Source organism: Gallus gallus, chromosome 13 (genome assembly GCF_016699485.2).
Source record: "Gallus gallus isolate bGalGal1 chromosome 13, bGalGal1.mat.broiler.GRCg7b, whole genome shotgun sequence".
In the NCBI taxonomy this organism is placed as follows: Eukaryota; Metazoa; Chordata; class Aves; order Galliformes; family Phasianidae; genus Gallus; species Gallus gallus.
The window spans coordinates 5050097-5068752 of record NC_052544.1 but is presented as its reverse complement, the minus strand read 5'-3'; the positions used below and the strand labels follow the sequence as shown (position 1 = coordinate 5068752).

Here is an 18656-nt window from a genome sequence, read left to right as displayed (position 1 = left end):
CGCCGCCGCCTCACGGCTCTGCGGGAACGGCCGGCAGCGGCCTCCGCGGAGCGCCTCCGTCCTTCCCCCGCCGCTCTTCGTCCCCGCGCCGGGGCCGCACCTCTGCGGCAGCGCGCGGCCGGGGCATCCCCCGCCGGCGGACGGGCGCGGCGCGAGGCGCGGTGCCGGCCGAAGCCGTAGGGCCCCTCTCGCGCCGCCGGGGCGCTGCTGCCCGCCCGCTGCCGCCCGGCCCCGGCTGCGCGCGGGGGGCGCTGCGCGCGCGCGGCCGGGTGCCGAGCGCGGGGATTGGCTGCCGGCCCGGCCGCGGCGCGTGCTGCCGGGGGCCGGCGGGGCTGCAGCCAGAGCGCGGCTGGGCGGACGGCTGCGGGGCCGCGCTCCTCCGCCCGCAGCCCCGTGCCGCGCCGCTGCCCGGGGGCGGCGGGAGGCTGCCGCCGCGCCGCCGCTCGGGGGAGGGACGGGACGAGAAGGAGAGCAGAAGAGAGGAAGGAAGGAAGGGGGTGTCCCTCGCCAGTGAAGGAATCCGCGCCGGTGCGAAGTTATCTCCCAGAGACGCGGTGAGGCACTCGGGCTGCTCGACCTGCTACCGCCGCTGGTAAATGCTCTTCACTTTTCCTTGCCCGCGCTCCCCGCAGTTGGGCGCTGCGCTCCGCAGCTGCCGGCGGCCCCGGGGCGCTCCCCGCGCGCTGTGCCGCGCCGCGCCGCCTCTCCAGCCCCGGTCCGGCGCTCGTCGTCCCCGCGCGCCGGTGTTGCCGCTGTCGGTGAGGCTGCTTCGCTCCCCTGTCGGTTTTTCCCCCTTTTCCCCCGCGTCTGAGGAGGAAGCGCGATTTCGTGTCAGCCTCTGCCGACAGCGTGGAAAGGTATCGCTGATTCAGAAACTGCTGCGCGCGGTGCGCCTGGGTGAGGAGCGGCGGAGAGGAGGGGAGGCGGCGGCGGGCGGCCGTGTGCCGAACGGGCGTTGGAATCGGCGCCCGCTGCTTCGCCTCGCTGCTGCAGGCTTGCGGGGAGCAGCGCGGACGGCGGCGTCGCGTTGCTCGCAGCCGACGAGCGCGGAGGCGCGCGGTGTCTCGCGGGCAGCCCGGCGCGGAGCCGCTCGGAACCGCGCGTGACCAACCGGGCCGTGGGGGTCCCCCGGCGGCTCCGCGCTCCGCGGGGCGAACCGAAGTCCGGCGGCGCGCAGCCCCGGCGCCTCGCTGTGCAGCGCACTTGGTAGGATGTTTGCGAGTGCTGCTGTAAACATCCAGCTGTCACAGTTTCAGGCTTCGTGCCGCAGGCGCGTTACAGTGCTGCTTATGATTTCTTTTTTTATTTTTTCCCCTCATACTTGAATGTTTTGTCTTGTGAAGAGGTTCGAGGTGCAGTGACGAGCGCTGTCTGTGTGTTTCTGTCCTTGTGTGTTTGTGTATTTATATAGAAAATGTTTGGTTTGTACTTGTGCAAATTTACCAGCCACGCGTTAGGTGGAGAAAGCAGGTGTTGTAGCAGCATTCAAGTGCGGGAGCGTGGAATTGAAGGCGACTGTTCGCAGCGCCTGCATGTTTGGAATGATAGGCAAAACGGTAAATCAGATCAAAGGAATTCCAACCGTGTGCGTTTCACAGAAGTGAAGTCTGCAAGCAGTGGTAAGGCAGCAATCTCGGAAACCAGGGCTGGATGGAAGCAGTGCAGAACACGCTGCCAGCAGCACGCAGATACCCAGCGGCCTCCCAGGGCGCTTCATGGAGCGCTGCTTAAAATCTTCCGTTCCCAGAAGGAGGTCCCCGTGCAGAGCTGGTGTGGGAGCCGTGTCACCTGTTAGTTGGGTTGCTTGATGCAAGTTGTGTCGTTAACCTTGGTTGTGTGATTTGATGGTCCTTCAAACTTTAGGAGAGCACAGAAGTGGGTCTCTCTTGAGGGTGTTTGTGTCAGAATTCATTTTACACTGATTTGAGAGGCTGGTGAGGCTCTGCCGTATCTGGTGATGGTGGGTATTTTTCAGAGGGGCTCATGTGAGGGCCAGGCGAAGGGGATTTCCACTGGGGCTGGCAGCCTGAAGGTGATACCGGCATTTCTTGCGCGGGTAAGGTTGAAAGTGTGTACAAACAATGCATGTGGGCATCATTTCCACGCATGCTAGCAAATCACTAACCAGGTTAAAGAGTAACCTGGCTTGGCCCATATGCTGATGTTTCTGGTCTCTGAGTAATAAATGAAAAATATTAATATCTTGCTCTGATTTAGTTTGTATTGTATGCGAGAAGCCAGCTGTGAAGTCTGGGCTTTAAATCACTTCAAGGGGAAAAACTTTTTAACTGTGGTTTCTTCGTGTCCTGGCAACATCTAACAGCTCACAGTGCTGTTTCTTTCAGATGTTAGCGCATGTTCAGCATATTGAGGGAAAAAAAGTCTTGATCTGGATAATCTGTTTGATTTTTATTCTGCTTATTTCTAAACATTTCTTCCTAAATAGCGCTTATGCGAAAGCAGTAATCTTTTAATTCTCTGTGTGCTTATTTCGGATGTGGATAATGAAAATAAAATAATCATATTTCTATGTCATTAAGATTTCAACTGATTATGTAGCTTGGAGAAAATTAACATGTGAGCATCACTAGTGATGTTTTCCTCTAATTAAAACGAACAGTATTTTCGTTTTTGATATTTTGTGCTGCAAGTCAAAGGGCTGCCTGGGAAAACAGAGGAGGTTCTTGCTTCTGTTAGGCTGCAGACCTCGATATGGGTAGGAACATTGATTTGAGGGGCCTTACGGTCACATTTCTCTGCCTTTTTAAAGAATGGTTTTATTTCTGGGAAAAACAGCACTGTGTATCACAATGTATCACAAGAGGGTCATGACTTCGGCATATTCCTGTCCTGTGCTGCCAGTTCGGTTCCTGCAGCCAAAGAAAATTTCTTGTGCGAAACATTGCTGTTACAGTAAGTAAAGGTGTAAGCTGGATTAGGGATCTTGTGTTTGAAATTCCTTAAAACAGCATAGGAAAAGGAAAATGTTCTTTCTGTTCAACCAAGGTCAATGTCTAGACTTCCTTGCCTGAGAGGTCAAACTAAACTGAAGGTCGTAATAATGGAGACGAAGCTGAAGCCACTGCTGGGCCACTCCAGTCAATATGCCGATGTTTGAAAAGCTGTTCTGTGTGTGTTTGTAGTTAACTGCGAGTTTAACCCTCAGTGCTTTCTGTTTGTGGCAGAAGGCACACGCAGGAGCACCACTGAAGTCCGTGCTTAAAGAGAAGGCCAAAAATTCATTGGAGTGAACCTTAAATAAAAATTTTACCTACTCTACGAACAGGTAGTTCTGAAAGGGATGGTTTGGTTTTTTTGTTACTATTTTTTATTTTTTTTATGTTTTTACCCCGGTGTGCAGAGAAGTAAATACAGCCTTAGAATGTTAATTAAATTAAATCCTTTCTTCTAAACTGATTGATCGGAGAGATTTTAGCCCTGGCTTCCTTTTCCAGAAGGTTGTATGTGATGAATGTGGCAGTTTTTTTCCAGGCATTTTTTTTTTTCTGTTAAATGGTGTTGTACTCATAATTTCATAAGATCTCCATCAGGAAGAGCAGTTTCACGTTCTGCTTATAGTGCTGGAATAGAGGAGGTAGTTTTGCTGTTGCTAAACATGTGCAGTGCTGGTCCGTACTTTGTGACCCGCGCTCTCACATCCCAGAGACTTCCTACCAACTGGCAGTGACTCATTTCTCCTAATTCCTCACCGCACAAAGCGGTCGGTGTGCGCTGTGCTTTTAGCTTATGTAGGAGGCAGCGTATGAAATGCCTCTGGCTGTATGTGATGTTCCAGCCACAGAGCGGACCAGATTGGCATCCTGGCCATCTCTGCAGCCTTAAAGAACCCCGTGTGCTGATCCTTATTCAGAGTCACAGTTTTCATTTAGCTGAGCGGCTGCGGCGAGGCATTCTGAAGTAAAATGTTTTCTGCAGTATAGTCTTGCCTAATCCACGTATGGATTTAGAAGATGCATTGGGACATCTCCTGTTAGCTGAATTTTGTCTCACAATTATTGGTCTGCGTTGGGATCTCATAATGCTGTTGAAGTTCAAACGCATTGTTTTAAATCCACCTTGCTGACTAACTCAATATTATCAAATAGACTTTTTGGATACGCAGGAAATACGTTAAGCTTAGACGTTACTCATTTTTTATTATTAACTTTTTAAAATAGGTTCTTCTTGGTTGAATTGACTGACATTCAGTGCCAAATAGTAATAAATTGTCTCCTTTCATGTTTATTGAGGAGCATTAATAACCAAGCAGCCTCCTGTATAGGGATGTAATTATGGGATTTTAGCACCAAGCTGCACAGTGCTGGGTTGTGGGCGTGATGCCCTGTGCTGTACAGCAGCGGCCGTGTTCTTCTGGGGCACCACTGTCTGCAGCTCACACGGCCGTAACTCAAGGGCTGGTTTTAGAGAGATGCATTTTGTGGCACAGTCGGTGGAATGCCGGGTGGCAGCGAGGTGGGCGACTGGGGCTATGTGGCACTGTTCTTTTTTGGCTTGTGTTTTGTTAGTGTGTTTCTCTGTTCACTTGAAACTACAAATGCCATCGGGTACTGTGGGGAAATTAAGAACAAGGTGTCACTCTTTTTGTTTCTGGATAATAGTCGGCATTCTAGTTTTGTTCCTAAGGGAGCAAAACACAAGCTGAGACCTACAAATGTATATTAAAATTGGGTAAAATGTACAAGCGGTTTCTCTTGAAGGATTTTCATACTTGTGTCAGGTGTACTGTAAGCACCCATGTGTCCTCAGTCAGAGCTTTCAAAGCTTTTGACTCTCCTGAAGTCTCCAGACCTATCTGTTGTTTCTCAGACCACACAGGTGAGGAAAGCACAAGGGACCATTCACATGGGTATGCGAACCTATTGAAATCATTAGCAGACACCTCAGTGAAAGACTTCCTAAGAGTAAGGAAGCACTATCTGTGCATGAGGTTGTTGTGCAGGGGCTGCAGCTGGAGGCAGCTCTGGGCACGGCTGTGCATGGGGCTGCGTGCGGAGAGCAGCCGGTGGTGCTGCTGGGGGACGTGCTGTGAGGACGGGCGATAGGGACAGAAGTGTCTTCTCTTGTTTATTCAGCGTGAAGTTTGGAATGGCAGTCTGAGACCCACGGATGTGGTTGCAGATGTGAGCTGAGGCCTGCGAGTCGTGTTTCTACACGCTGCGTTGTGTGGAACAGCAAACAGCCTGTCCGTGTGCGTGTATTTCCATGGTTAGCTATGTGAGAATGTCTGCTGATTTACTGGGGGAGAAAACATTTAGAGACGTCATTTTTCTTAAGTCAAAAAAGTTGCTTCTGTTTGAATTGTGTTTTCTGGTGGGCTCTGTACAGTGCTATCTTCAACTGTTGTGGAAAACTGTAAGCTCAAAAAGACACACATGAATGTGTGGAAGTGGAAACCGTATACGTTCTATTCTGAAGTCATTGTTCATAGTAGTATAGGATTTATATGTAAACATACACAAAAACAGTAAAACATAGCATATCCATTCAACGTAGTAAACTTTTTCCAAAGCATTTTGCAAGTATAGATTGCCTGGTGGCTTTTCTAATCTCTCCTTAAAACGCAGCTATCTACACTGCAATAACAGTTATCATAATAGTGTGCTCCAACATACTAAAAACAGAGTAAATAGCTTTTTCAACCGAAAAAACTATTGAGCATTTAGAAAGGCAGGGTACTTGATGTTGAAACATAACAGCGACACAGGAGAAAAGATTTTTTATCTTGAAAATGAAGCTCACTTTACTTGCTACGTGTGCCTTGCCAATATTGTACGAAATGCCTTATTGGAATCAGGTTCTGGGAGAAAACGAGGCGTTGGCTTTGTACCAATTGAAATTAAATTCTGTTGGTAAATATTAAATGCATTAGAGTGGATAAAGTATATATTCGCTAGGAAGGAATATCGAGCACTAGATACTTGCAGTATTAAAGTAGTTTTTGAACCATCTTATACCAAGTGCTGTGCAGTTTGATATATTTAACTGTCTGTCAAAAAAATCCAACACAAATTTCATTAAGACGTCCATCAGTGCATGCTGTTCGGCCAGTCGTTCCATAGGTTCCTCCTTTGGCAAGCACCATTACTGATTCATTAGGCTTTTAAAGACTATAGTTCTTCATGTTAGCGCATATTTATGCAGATAACAGGTTGGAGTGCCATGCGTGCAGGTTCTTGGTGCATCTGCTTTGTGGGTTGCTTATTTGTTGGCGTAGGGCCATCCAGAACATCGTTGCCGGCTTGGAGCTGGCAGGAGCATGGTCAGGAATGTAGTATGTTCTTTCCGGGTGTGTTTTCTGTTGTAGGCATTTTCATTTATTTATTTATTTATTTTCCACAGGGAAGATGTTTTTATAATTGCCAGTGGTTTTTGTGCTAGAGAGCTGGATGGTTTGCCAATGCTGAAGATGTGTCCTCAAAAAAATGTAAGCCCATATAGGGGAAGTGAAATTGTTTCCTCTTCCACTTGAGCATAGCTGACTGGGCACTATAATCAAAGGAATTGTTACTGAATCATACAGGGAAAGTAATTATTTTGACAGATTCCTTCCAATCATGGGGAAATTTCTTATGTAAACCAAGAGTTGTCTAAATATTTGAATGATTTGAAACATTATGATTGTAACTATAGCTGTAAGTAAACACACGAGTGCCATGACAGTGGATCTGTAATCTTAATACTCTTGTAACAGTTTGATTTGTCTGAATTTTTTGTGTTATATACGTACAGTGTGCTGAAATACTGATGAAGCTTATGTAAACATTCATGTGACACGTGAAGGTCTGTTGACAGATACGATACAGAAGATTTGTATGGCAGACATGGCAGACAGCTTCGTAATTACTTCTGTTTTGTTGACATGTGGCCTAAGGATCAGTGACAGATTGCTGACAAACTGCTCCGGGAAGCTGTAAGTGTGTGGGTCAGTGTTAGCAATGGAGAGCATTTCATCAGAAGCTGTCTGTCTAGAAATGAGTGGTACCTATAAGATTCCCTAAGTTTTCAATAGGGGTACTTCCTTTAGGGTGAATTCTTAATGTCCCTCTGGGTGTTGTCTTGCATCCATACCTCCTGCGAATCCTTGGGAATGGAAACATCATGCACCTGTTTTAGATAAGGCATCCAAAATAAATGGTGTGCGTTTGGTGGCTAGGTCTTTTCAAGAATGTGTATGAGAAGTAGACAGTGAAGTGTATTATTGGTAATCTAAAGAGCAACGAAATAGCTGAGATTTGTGTAAGGGATTGATGACCACAGGAACCAAAGCTTGCTTTTGCTGGGAGTGAGCCAGCAGTAGTCGTCTCCCTACATAGACACTGACCAAAATCATCCCCTTTCCCTCTCCGTCCAGCTGCTTGCTGGGAGCACGGAGCAGTCCGGGCAGGTCTCCGGTGCAGCACTGTATCTGGAGATCGCAGCTTTATTAACCAGTACTGAAGTATGTGGCATTCCAGTGCAAATCTGAGCTGACACCAGTGGCCTCTGCTGCGGAATAAAGGATAAGCTGTATGGTTGCCTTTCTTTCAGCTTTCCTAAGGAAAAGCAGACTGAAATGCGAAATGTTGTCACCTTTTTCCTTCTGCAGAACCTATTTGAGGTTGAGGAGTGATGTGAGTGAGACTGCACGTAACAGACCTCTGCAGAAAGGCCTGTCAGTGTACAGGACCAGCACCCACACACGCTCAGTGGGCAGCAGAACATAGGCTTTTTTCTTTTTTAAGAGGAATGGAAGTGACCATTGTTTCAGAAAGCTGCAGTAGTGAATTCACAGCAGATCGCTGTCAGCTCTCATCCTCCAGCTTCTGGGATCGCTCCTCAGGAAAGTTCCACCTCCTGCATCAGGGGGCTCTTCACCGTGGGGATGTGCAGAAGAGGGAGGAGGAGACAAATGGCAGAGAGCAGTGACCTGAGCATTGCTCAGCTGCCATGGGGTACGTCTTTTCTCTTTCGGGCTTGCATTGGCGGCTTTGCCGCTGCATTGCTTTTCTGAGGGAGCCCCTGGCACGCCTGCAGCCCTGCGTTCTGCTTAGGACTAGTGCAGGGAAGGGCTGGCAGCCCTCCTGGTACTGTGCTCCTTGTATCACCGCTGAGGATTACTAGCTAATGAGTTGAGTCAGAGAGACCTTTCCTTTCACTTTCACAAGCAGCTGTCACTGCTGGAGAGAAGAAGTGGCGAGAGGTGAGAAGAACCCATGGATTGCCTGTGGAGTATTTATTCTTCTATTGAAGCTTTAATTACCTAACTGAAACTCTTCTTCCATCTTTCCAGCAATCCCAGGGGCCTCCGCAGGTTGCTGTAGTTCAGCTGGCATTCTGTATCAGCTAACTCCAGGCTTAAATTGCCTTTTTTTTTTTTCCCTCTGCATTGTTCCTTTAAAGGATCAGTAATCGCTTCCCCCTGTGTTTCTCAAAACGTCCAAAATACAAGCCCCTAATAGATGGCTCTTTTTCAGAGCAGCTTAAGCACTTCCTCCATGCCTGTCACTCTCTGCCCATGACTGTCACTGGCTGGGCCAGTAAGGGACTGTTTAATCGCTGCCAGTTCTGCGGTTCTTTTAATGTTAGCATGGATTAGGATTTGTAATTGTACCCCACTTAGCTTAAGACCAGCTTCTGGATGGCCCTTCCTCTTTGCACGGAGGGCAGGGAGAACTGTGTCACCATCTTCACCTCAGTAGTCTTCCTTGGGAATGTTGGAACTCAGACCCTGCTGATAATCCCAGTGTAGGTGGCCTTTCCCTTCGCCGTGCAGAGGAGACAACCACGATACTTGTGAGTTCTGTTTTTCCCATGGAAGGGAAGTGATATGAGGTGTGAAATTCGGAACTTCTCAAAAGCTCTTAAATTGCTGCTTTGTACTACCTCCATTTGGCCAAGGTTTTTCACTGAGCCCTGAGTACTAAAATGTCTGATTATTGAAAATCTCCTGACTCTTTGAATGAAGTGTTATGTATCTACTTCCAGTCAAACTGCATTAGTCCAGTTTGGACTGGACCTAGCTGAAATCTGATCGATATTCCAAAAATCTTCAGGCAGTTGCCACCAAAACAAATAGTTTGTACCTATGAATTATGAAGTACAAGTTCCCATACTTTGGCAACATACAAATATTTAGATGTAAAGATAGTTAAGCTTGAAATAGGTGTTTCAGTTCTGTGGTTCGGTCCTGTAAATAGTCATTACTGTCCTGCTGGCGTTCAAATGCCCGTGTGGGGGGAAAGGCACTGTGGCAAGCTTATGGCAAGCTCTGCTGGAAACATCACTGTCCTACTGTCATCCATTTGCAGTTTAATGTAATTGATGACTTTTTAAAGAAGGAAACGTAAAAGATAGTTAGATGTCATCTTAATTTTGCTAATGAAATGTCATTTACTACTTAGGTTGTGCTGTGCTAATATTATGACCTACTATGATTTATAGCTAACAAGTTTTACTTTCTAAATAAGCAGCAACAAATTCCTCTCTGTGAGTTAGAACTTGTGGCAGTTGGAGTTAATGAGTGTCTAACAGTGACTGCGGTGGCTTTGGATCAAACCTTGCTGACGCCAGCTATTGTTTTAACTGGATGGGGAAGAGAGTTTCTGTTGCTTTTAAGTGCTTCTCCTCTTGCTTAAAAAAGATAGAGGGGGGAGGTAACTGTGCGTGCATTGCTTGGTTACTGAGGCTGAAGGAAAAGTACTCCATATGATTTTTAGTGTTACTCTGCCATGCACCCTTCATGCAGTGAATGCCAACATAAGGAAAACCAAAAGGAAAGCCAAAAAGAATATGGCTGCTCTTCTTTGTTTCCTGGGCCCAGGGACTGAGTTTAATGTGGCTTCAGGACTTTCTTGCTGTCTGCTTTCTCACTCCACCTGTATTCAGAACCTCCATGAGCAAGAACTATTTAACTTGGTTGGGTCAGTTCAGGAACATCCCTTGTATTTGTTATGAACAGATCTGCGTGAGGGCTCACAGTGCTCATTGCTATATGCCTTAGAATGGTGCTTTCTGCGTTGGCTGCTGAGTTTATCAAATGTATGCCATTACGTCTTTGGTTAGGTGATGCTTCTTCTCCTTCCACCATTTTTCCCTCTTCCTTTCTCTCCTCAGCCATGACACTGATGGGAAAACTTTTACAGGTATGTAGTTTAATGTTCATTGTTGTCTGATTTTATTGTTGCCAGAAGTTGTCTGAATACTTGGTGCCATTTCTTCCATTGTGTATGAAATCTTGTTTAGGTCTATTACCAGTTTATTATAGGTAAAAGTGAAATGTTATGAATGAATGTTTAATTCCACTTTGGTTTCTGTGGAAGTCTGCAGAGCTATTATTCATCTTCCTTACTTAGCAGTTATTTCACATATATATTTGCTCACATAGTAAAACTGTAATGGCTTTTTGTATTATGGAAAACAATCTTTTTTTTCAGTAAGGGGAAGCAATGGGGCAGAATTAGCTGATGCACTGAAAAATAGGTGTGTTCTCTGCTTAGAAAAATGGCTGTTATGGTCCTGCAGATTCGCATCCAGGCATGTTGCCCCTTAACAGTGGACAGAAGTCTGCTGGTTGGTTTCCACCCTTCTCTGTTTAAAAACTGCTTTCCTTCTTGATTTGCTGCAGTGTATTTGTTTGGGAATTAAATGTACTGCCTGAAATATATCAATTTAGTGGAAAGATGCTTGTCTGTAGGTTTGCTAATTGTGCACCTTATGCCATCATGTTGCTTATTTTTTATATAAATGAGAATGTTTCAATTAGTAAGTGTTTTGGAAGGTGATAGAAGTTGGATGAAGTTGCAGTAGCGTAGGAGGGAAAGAAAAATTAATCCAATTTTTAATTTCAGATAAACAGCTTTATTATAGAAGCTATCTCTTCCTTTTGTGATTACTCTGACTGTGGATGAGTCTTATGAAATAACTAAAATAACTGTTAGACTTGAGATCCATGGTAGCTAGGTAGCCTGCTCATTGCTTCCTTTTGGAGCATTATGGGTTCAAATTCTTTTTTCAGTTACCAAGGCTCAGGTTCAGTAGAATGCTGAGTGCCCAGTTCAGCCCTTTTAATTCCACCAAACAGCTATTTACCTGGCTCCACACTTGTTAGCTATCTCTTCAGCAGGCATTAAGTTCTGCTCGTCTTGGGTATGAAGTTCTTTTCCAAAGGTCTTTTCCACCTCAGAACTTCTCATCATTGCCAGACAAGAATTCCAGTCCAGAAAGGTTATTTGTTCATTCCCACAGCTGGCACAGCTTCATGTACCCTTCATACAGTCCTGCTCTCAGTTAGGACTTCCCTGGGGCTTGGATCAGTTTCACCAAATGAAGTTGAGATTAGAAATTAGTGGAGACTAAATTAAAATCCTCTTTCAATTGATAAGAGTAGTCAAGCAATGAAAAAATGATATCTATGGAAACAGTGAAGTCCTCACCATGATTGATATTGCAGAAGAGATAAACATCTACTTAGGATGATAGAACTGCCATTGACACTGACTCGCAGCTCAGGAATGAGCTAGATGATTTCATCATGGACGTGTCTCCCTGGCTGTGTTGTCCTGCACAGTACTGGACTACATCAATCTAAAAAGATGTCTATTAAAAAAAAAACAAAAACAAAAAACAAAACCACAAAAAACAACAACCCTGTTTTTTTAGTACAGTTCTTAGAAATGATGCATTTTTCCAGTTATTGACATGCTATTTTATGTTAGAACTGAAAAGCTGGGTAATTTAAGATTGGCAAAGAGAGAGCTTAGCAGTTAAAGAGCTGTATGGGATTACAGAAGTGTATGTAGATATAGTTGTACACATGTGTATATATGAATTTGTGCATGCATACACAGTCAAGTTTTGAAACTTGCTCACTGTAATTCTTGTTATTACAGGGTGGACCATGGTGCTTTTAGTTCAACTTTTTTTCTCTTTTAGGGATGTTTAAGGGTGATAACAGTTTTTCCCTTAATGGATGGGTGAAAGCTAAGATGTTTAGATAGAGAACAGCTCAGCAAAAACACCTAAGTGCTATAGCAACCTTCTAGCTCTGCAGTTAGAATAACTATGTGCATATTGCAAGCAATTCATCTGACATCATGTGTCCCAAGTGTAGCAGTATCGCCCAAATAGCTAACGAGACCACATCTAGTGCCAAAGAAAGAATAAGGCATACTTATTTATTTAGTGTTTGAACCTGACGTGAAATCAAGCACAGAAAACAAGATTGTATTGTAGATCCTAGAGAAATAGAGATGCCCCGGTTACTGTTCAGGCTTTCCCTCGAAAACAGAGGTGTTCAGAAAAAATGACCAATCATCCAGGCTGGCATAACCTTCCAGTATGCTTTAATAATATAAATTACAGTGGAATTAGCGAGTAAAATATTCAGTATTTCTCTTCTAATGGTATCCTCTGAAATTAATGGTAATGATGATTCCACATTTTGGGGAGCGTGGTTATGACGGCTTCCTAGTGACTAATAGCTTCAGACAGTAACATAATGGGTTTTGCAACATGATAATGAAAAAAGTTCTAATGAAGGTCAGTTAGCAAATGGTACTGAATCGTTAGCTTTAAAAATCTGTCAAACTTGGCAGTATTTTTTCAGGTTTTGTTAAACTGGGTCTTTCACCTCTAACAATAGAACTGTGATCCATAGAGATATTTCAGTGACTCCATTGTAAGAATGAATCTAGTGTCTTAGGCTCCCGAAGAAAAGAGTTGATGCTGCTTAGCTTGCTATATCATGCCAAAGCCCAGTTCAGCTTTTTGGTGAGGTGGTTTTCTTAAGTGTGACAGTAAAGCAGGGCTGTGTGAAGTCTCGGTATACCATTTTACTTACTGATTGAGTAGCAGTCACAGGTAATGTGCTGGCATTATTTTTGAACTAGTCTATGTTTTCAAACTTACGTCATTGCCATAGATGGCTAAATCAAAAATCAGTTATGTGAAAATACTTCACTTGTCTCTAAAAGTTTGATTTTGTGAGTTTGTAGTTTACTTATTCTGAGGTAGCATTGGCTGCTGTGGCACTGACATCCTGTGTGACGCTGGTCATGCTGGCATTGGCTTGGGTCCGTGGATGAGGCTTTGGGTTACACGTGCTTACATCCTTTTACGAGGGCAAGGGAAGGAATGTCTTCTCTTGAAGCATCTTGTTAGGCATTTCTGACCTGTGACCAAAAAACAAGTGTGCTTTCTTCTTGTGGAGTATATTTTTCTTGTTTGTACATCATTTGTGTGTTTTGTCATCAGCCAGTGATACTCCTTTAGTGTACTTAAGTGAATTTCCATTAGCTACCTGCAAATTAATTTTTTGTACAACATACTGATTCCTATTACGACCTAGTTTTGCTTGCTGCACAGCATTGATCTATGAAGCATTAGGTAACTGATTATATCTGAGTGACAGCAAGTAAACACAAAATAAAAATAATAAGAAAAAAAAGTCTTCAAGCATTGACAGAAAAAAAATGATGGATCTGCCATCTTCTGTGCATCAGTAATTTAAAGTGAAAGTACCGATGTGCAGCTCAAGTTGAGGCTTGGCATACAATCTCAGATGGAATTCTTGCTGCTCAGAATCTATTTTGGAGAAAGCACAGCGCCATATAGACTGTTATTTTATTCCTGTGTTAAGATAAATTTGTTGAACTTTTGGATGGATATGAATGTATACATACAATTTCCTCCAAAAAATAAGTGTGGGAGTTAGATTTTGTTATTTGCTTGTTGCATGAAGATAAGGGGGAAGTCTGAAATAAATTCTTGTTAGCTAACAGGAGGTATTTAACTGTGGAATTGTTATTGAATTGAATAATTTGTGTTGTACCTTTTGAGCTTTTTCATACCCAAATATGTGTTGTTTACCAGTTAAAGAACTATACATGTACATTGGAATGAAATACAGTTAGTAGTTGTTTTTTTTTTTTTTTTATCTTTTTATCTTTTAGTCTTCATAATATATTAAAAAGCTTCTATTGCCTGACCTGAAAAAATGCACTGAAGTTACGTAGCATCTTGCTGGGGAAGGAATAGCTGTTGTGTTAGCGTGTTCTGGTGGTGCTGGTGGAGCTCTGAGCTGGGATGTTAATGAGGTTGTGAGTGTGGTCCGGGTACTGCACTGAAGGTTACAAGTTTGCAGCTGATGCAGGATGTGTTTAACTGCTGGTACTGTGCAGGAATGCAGGTGGGAACAGGATCTTGAGCTGGTGGTCCTAATTTCTGGGAGTTCTCTTCACTGTGGTGCAGAAGATTACAGAACTGCTTGTGTCAGATGTAGTTCACACTGCTTCCTAATGACCACGACATGCAGAAACGTGATTGCATGGTGGGGTGGCATCGTGTAATACCTCGTGATGGTGCGGCACAGTCCAGGCACGGGTGTTACAGAGCTGCGTTCCTTAGTTTGGTTTGACAGCAGGATTCACTTTATTTTGGTATCTGCTGCCTTTATAACATATGGCTGTCATAAGAGAAATGGCTGTCGTACTGCTGCTGGGGATCTGGCCCTCTCACGGGTCCACGCCATGAACTACTTGGTGAATTATGCTGATTCAGAAGTGTAGGAATCTGTAGATTTGTTATCAGGATGATTTGTTTCCTCTTCCCACTTGATGCAGTAGTTCTGTCCATCATCATTTTGCTGGTTCGGTATCCTGTGTGAGAAATTAGGCGTGGATGCCTAATGCCTGAGAAGAGATTTTTCATTTTGTAATCTGTAACAGACTGACAGCACATGAGCAAATGTGACGGCCTTTCTGCTTCAGATATATCTATCTGTCTGGACGTGGGCGCCTTGTGCTTGGCAACAGCCAGTGCAGAGGGAGCACATGCAGTGTTTAGGTCTGCACTTACAAACCTCTGTGTTTCCACATCAGGTGTATGAAGTGTTGTGGATGAGCTTCTTAAAGCACAGTGAGTTGTCACAGGCTGTTTTTGAACAGTTTATGAACTTCTGTACTTGAACTGAATTTTGCTGTCACTTTGAATTCTGAGCTTTTCCAAGGTCTGTGCCATTGGTAAAGTGAGGTTTATCCCCTTACTGTCACTGCTGTGTTTTCTGGGATAAGGCTTTTCATGTACTGCATGTTCTTAGAATTGAAATACCAGAGCCCAAATGGTTGCAGTTGCCCACCCTTCCACAGCTGAAAGGGCAAGGTTTTGTTAGTGATGGTTTCTGTCTCACAGAGGATTTGGTACACATAATGAATACTATGGATGGACTTAAAAATCTGCATCTGCAGTCACATCTTTCAATAGTTCTAAATGAGATTTTCTTTAGCCCAGCTACTTGTAGGTCGCATCTGAATTTTGCTTAGTAAATATGTGAGTTTGGAGGAGCTTGGTCATAGGAGGTGGTGCAGGATCTTGGTTAAAGCTGTTGAAGTTCAGACAGACGTAGTTACAAGCCGTACAAATGCTGTGTGCCCTTCAGACTGCAAGTGCTACGGATTGCTTTTGTTCTTTCACAGGTCACAAATAATATAAAACAACAACAACAGCAACAAAAACCTGTGATAGTGATGCTGGATTTTTAAGTCATCTTTAATTCCTGCCCTGTGAAATAGAAATAAGCAGCCTTATGTAGAGTCTTCCAAATGCCTAACAGGTGGTCTTCGAACGCTTGGTGTTACATCTAAATATATGGCAAATACCAGTGCCTTATTCCTGAGGAAAAACAGGTGAAGCCAGTATTAAGTAAAACCCCACAGGAAGGTTGGGCTGCCCTGCTCTTCGTGTGTGAACAGGAAAGGATGGGTTTATTTGTTTTTTATTTTTTTGAAGTACTCTATTCTTTCTGCTAAGTCACCACTGCTGCGCTCTTTGTGAGCTGTTAGCTGTGTGTTGGCCTGTTGGCTAAAGAGAGGGAAGGCTTCATCTGAACCAGTTCTTGGAAGCTTGCAACCCTTTTGTAGCTAGAAATTGTGAATACTGTGCTGTTTTTCTTTTATAGTCTGTGCTTTGTGGAGATCCATTAGAAGCCATTCATCTGGGATATGCTGCTTTTGGTTTTATCTACCAAGTGCATCGTTAATTGGAGGATATCTTTGCTTACATGACTTGAATTCATATGAGCCTTAGTATTTTCGAGCCACTTTAATATGTACCATAACATTTTTTGTTATTCCTCTCTTCACTGGTAATATTTCACTTCCTTCAGCTTGTTAAGAGCACGTAGAAGCAAAGCAGGTGGCTCAGCATTTGCCATTACGTTCCAACTTTCAGTCTTGCGCACACCTGACTCTTCTCTGGTTCTCTGCCACTTAATTCTATGGATGTGATAATCTGGGGTAGGGTTGAGTGGCTCTTCCAGTACTGGGTCAGTTAGCTCACAACTTTGAAAATCTGGTACAATTGCATAGCTTGAACATGCTTATTTTATTTTATTTGGTAAATGGATTTTAGAAGTCTCAAAATGTTTCTTGACATGCAGATGTGAGCAGAGCACTTGGCAGGCAGACACATGCTTATGTTCTGAGCGCATACAGGAAACTTCACAGATTAATTTCAGCAAAGTAAATATAATAGAATTTGATCCACAAAATGGAGAACAAACAAGTACTCAGTTGACCAAATGGTAAACTGCAGTGTAGTCCCATGCATAATTTCAGAGAAACCTGTGATAAAAAGTTTCTCTTTCAGATTTTCTTCCCAGTATTGATGAGACAAATGAAGCTAGCATTTCACGGCCTTGGTGCACTCATATTTGTTGCAGAAGATTTGAGCAATTGCATCTCCATCTGGTCATTTGATGGAAACTTTTTGAAGCTTAAACGGTCGGTTTAGAGACTGCAACGTATCACAGCTTTGAGAGATCTTCCCCAGCATTATTGTGCTATCTGATTGAGTCTGCATTTGCTAGAGATTACAGCTGCGATTATATAACCAGGAGATACAAGCGGATAGATACAGATGAAAATCCTTTGTATTATTTGGCTTTGATTTTGTTTGTTTGTTTTCTCCCAGATTTGATTTGTACATAGAAACTGGAAAGTAAGGGGTAGAATGCAGATTTGGGAAAGTGAGACAACAAATAGCAGTAAGACAATGACACAAATCGGAGTTCATGAGGGGATGTTCGTGCATTTGTGCATACATGTATATTTTCCGCATACATACATGGAAGATCTTAGAATACAGACGCCCTTGCTGGTGAGCCCACTAACAGCAGTGAGAACAGTTCTGCTATGAAACAGAAGTTCTTTGTCGATGGTTATTTTTTATCTGAACACTTTTTAATTTGGATTAAGATGGTGTTTGTAAGTAGCATTGCAATAGAGGAATTCAGACTTCATTAGCAAAATGCAAAGCCATCTTCTTTGCTATCTGAGTCTTTATGAAAGTACAATTTTACACACAGCAACATTAATTACAATTATCTGTAGCATTCTAATTTGTTGACTGTATTTATTCAGAACTCTATTAGTGTTAAACAATTAATGGTAAGTTGAACTTTAGAGTGGATAAGAACGTCATTCTAAGCTGTAATAGCTTAGCGGATGAGCATATTGTCCCAAATTGGCTTAGCTGCATCATTAAATGGTTGCTGTATACAGTGTGCGTAATTATGTGATGACTGAATGCCATTAAACGTATCGCCTGGTCTTTAAGGTATGCATCACAACAGTGTAGCAAATGTTTCTTAAAGCTCCTGTTAGGAGGAACTGTTGTTCCCAGCATTATCTCTGAGCGGTCACTGAGTGAATTTTAAATCAACGTGCAGAAATGCACAGGTCAGAGGATTTGACTTACCTGCTAAACCAGATTTCTGTAAGTGTGTTTACTTTTTGGCAACGTTACTTTTCATTTGTGCTGGTTGATAAATGGTTTTAGACTTCGCTTAATAGCTTACTTCTCTTCCCATATACATTCACTTACAGTGGATTTGCTTTCCTAACATATTTTTCCATGTTATGTTCCTTATATTATAGTAGGAAGAGGAGAAGAGAAAAACCAGGCTGTTTAAAAATTCAAGTAAATACTTGCTTTTTCTATGAGCTTGCATTTAGATTCATAATCTTTTTTTCTTTTCTCCCCCACCCTGCTCCATGCAGTGAGGACATGACCCAGTGACAACGTAATCCATTTTCTAAAACAAAAATATTCTAGCAGAGACACTTCAAAATAAATGTATGTGGGAAGGATATTTCCTCCTTACTTTTGCATTAATGCATGTGGGAAGAATATTTTTTTCTCTTGCAGTACAACCAGGTATACGCATGGACACAGACACAGATCCCTACTTATATCTCTGGATTTACAAGTATGGGCTACTCCTTTCAGGTCGCAGTGGGACAGTGGGAGCAGTCCAAGGCAGAATTGTCTGACTGCCAACATCTGTTGTGTCCCAGTTCCCCTGCTTGCTCCTTGGGAAATAATACGTTGTGTATCTCCAGACAGTAGTTGATTATCTTCCCCTTTTTGTTCCTTGGCTGTTAGCGTGTTTGTGGAGCAGACGAGGCAGAACCACCATGCCATGTGTCTGCTTCTTTCCAAGAGAGGAAGCACCATCTCTTGTAGTCTGCTCCTCACCATCAGAGAGCCAGCAGTGACCTGCACAGGAGAGTAACTCATTCACGCACCTTGACTTTCAGCACGTAAAACAAGCAATATTATTATTCTAATTTACATTTCTTTATTATTTACTGTAGTGGTAA

General features: G+C 43.6%; 1 protein-coding gene across 16 annotated transcripts in view; it reads left to right on the top strand.

The window, feature by feature from the left end:
- Window positions 1-340: 340 nt before the first annotated feature.
- Window positions 341-18656, top strand: part of TENM2 (teneurin transmembrane protein 2) — a 608636-nt gene continuing 590320 nt past the window's right edge. For 14 of the 16 annotated variants that reach the window (XM_025154777.3, XM_040646802.2, XM_040646801.2 and 11 more), the window contains exon 1: window positions 341-592. The gene's annotated coding sequence lies outside the window, so the exon portion shown is untranslated. The remainder of the gene's footprint in view (window positions 593-18656) is intronic. The other 2 variants (XM_046900248.1, NM_001003718.2) reach the window with 2 other exon arrangements.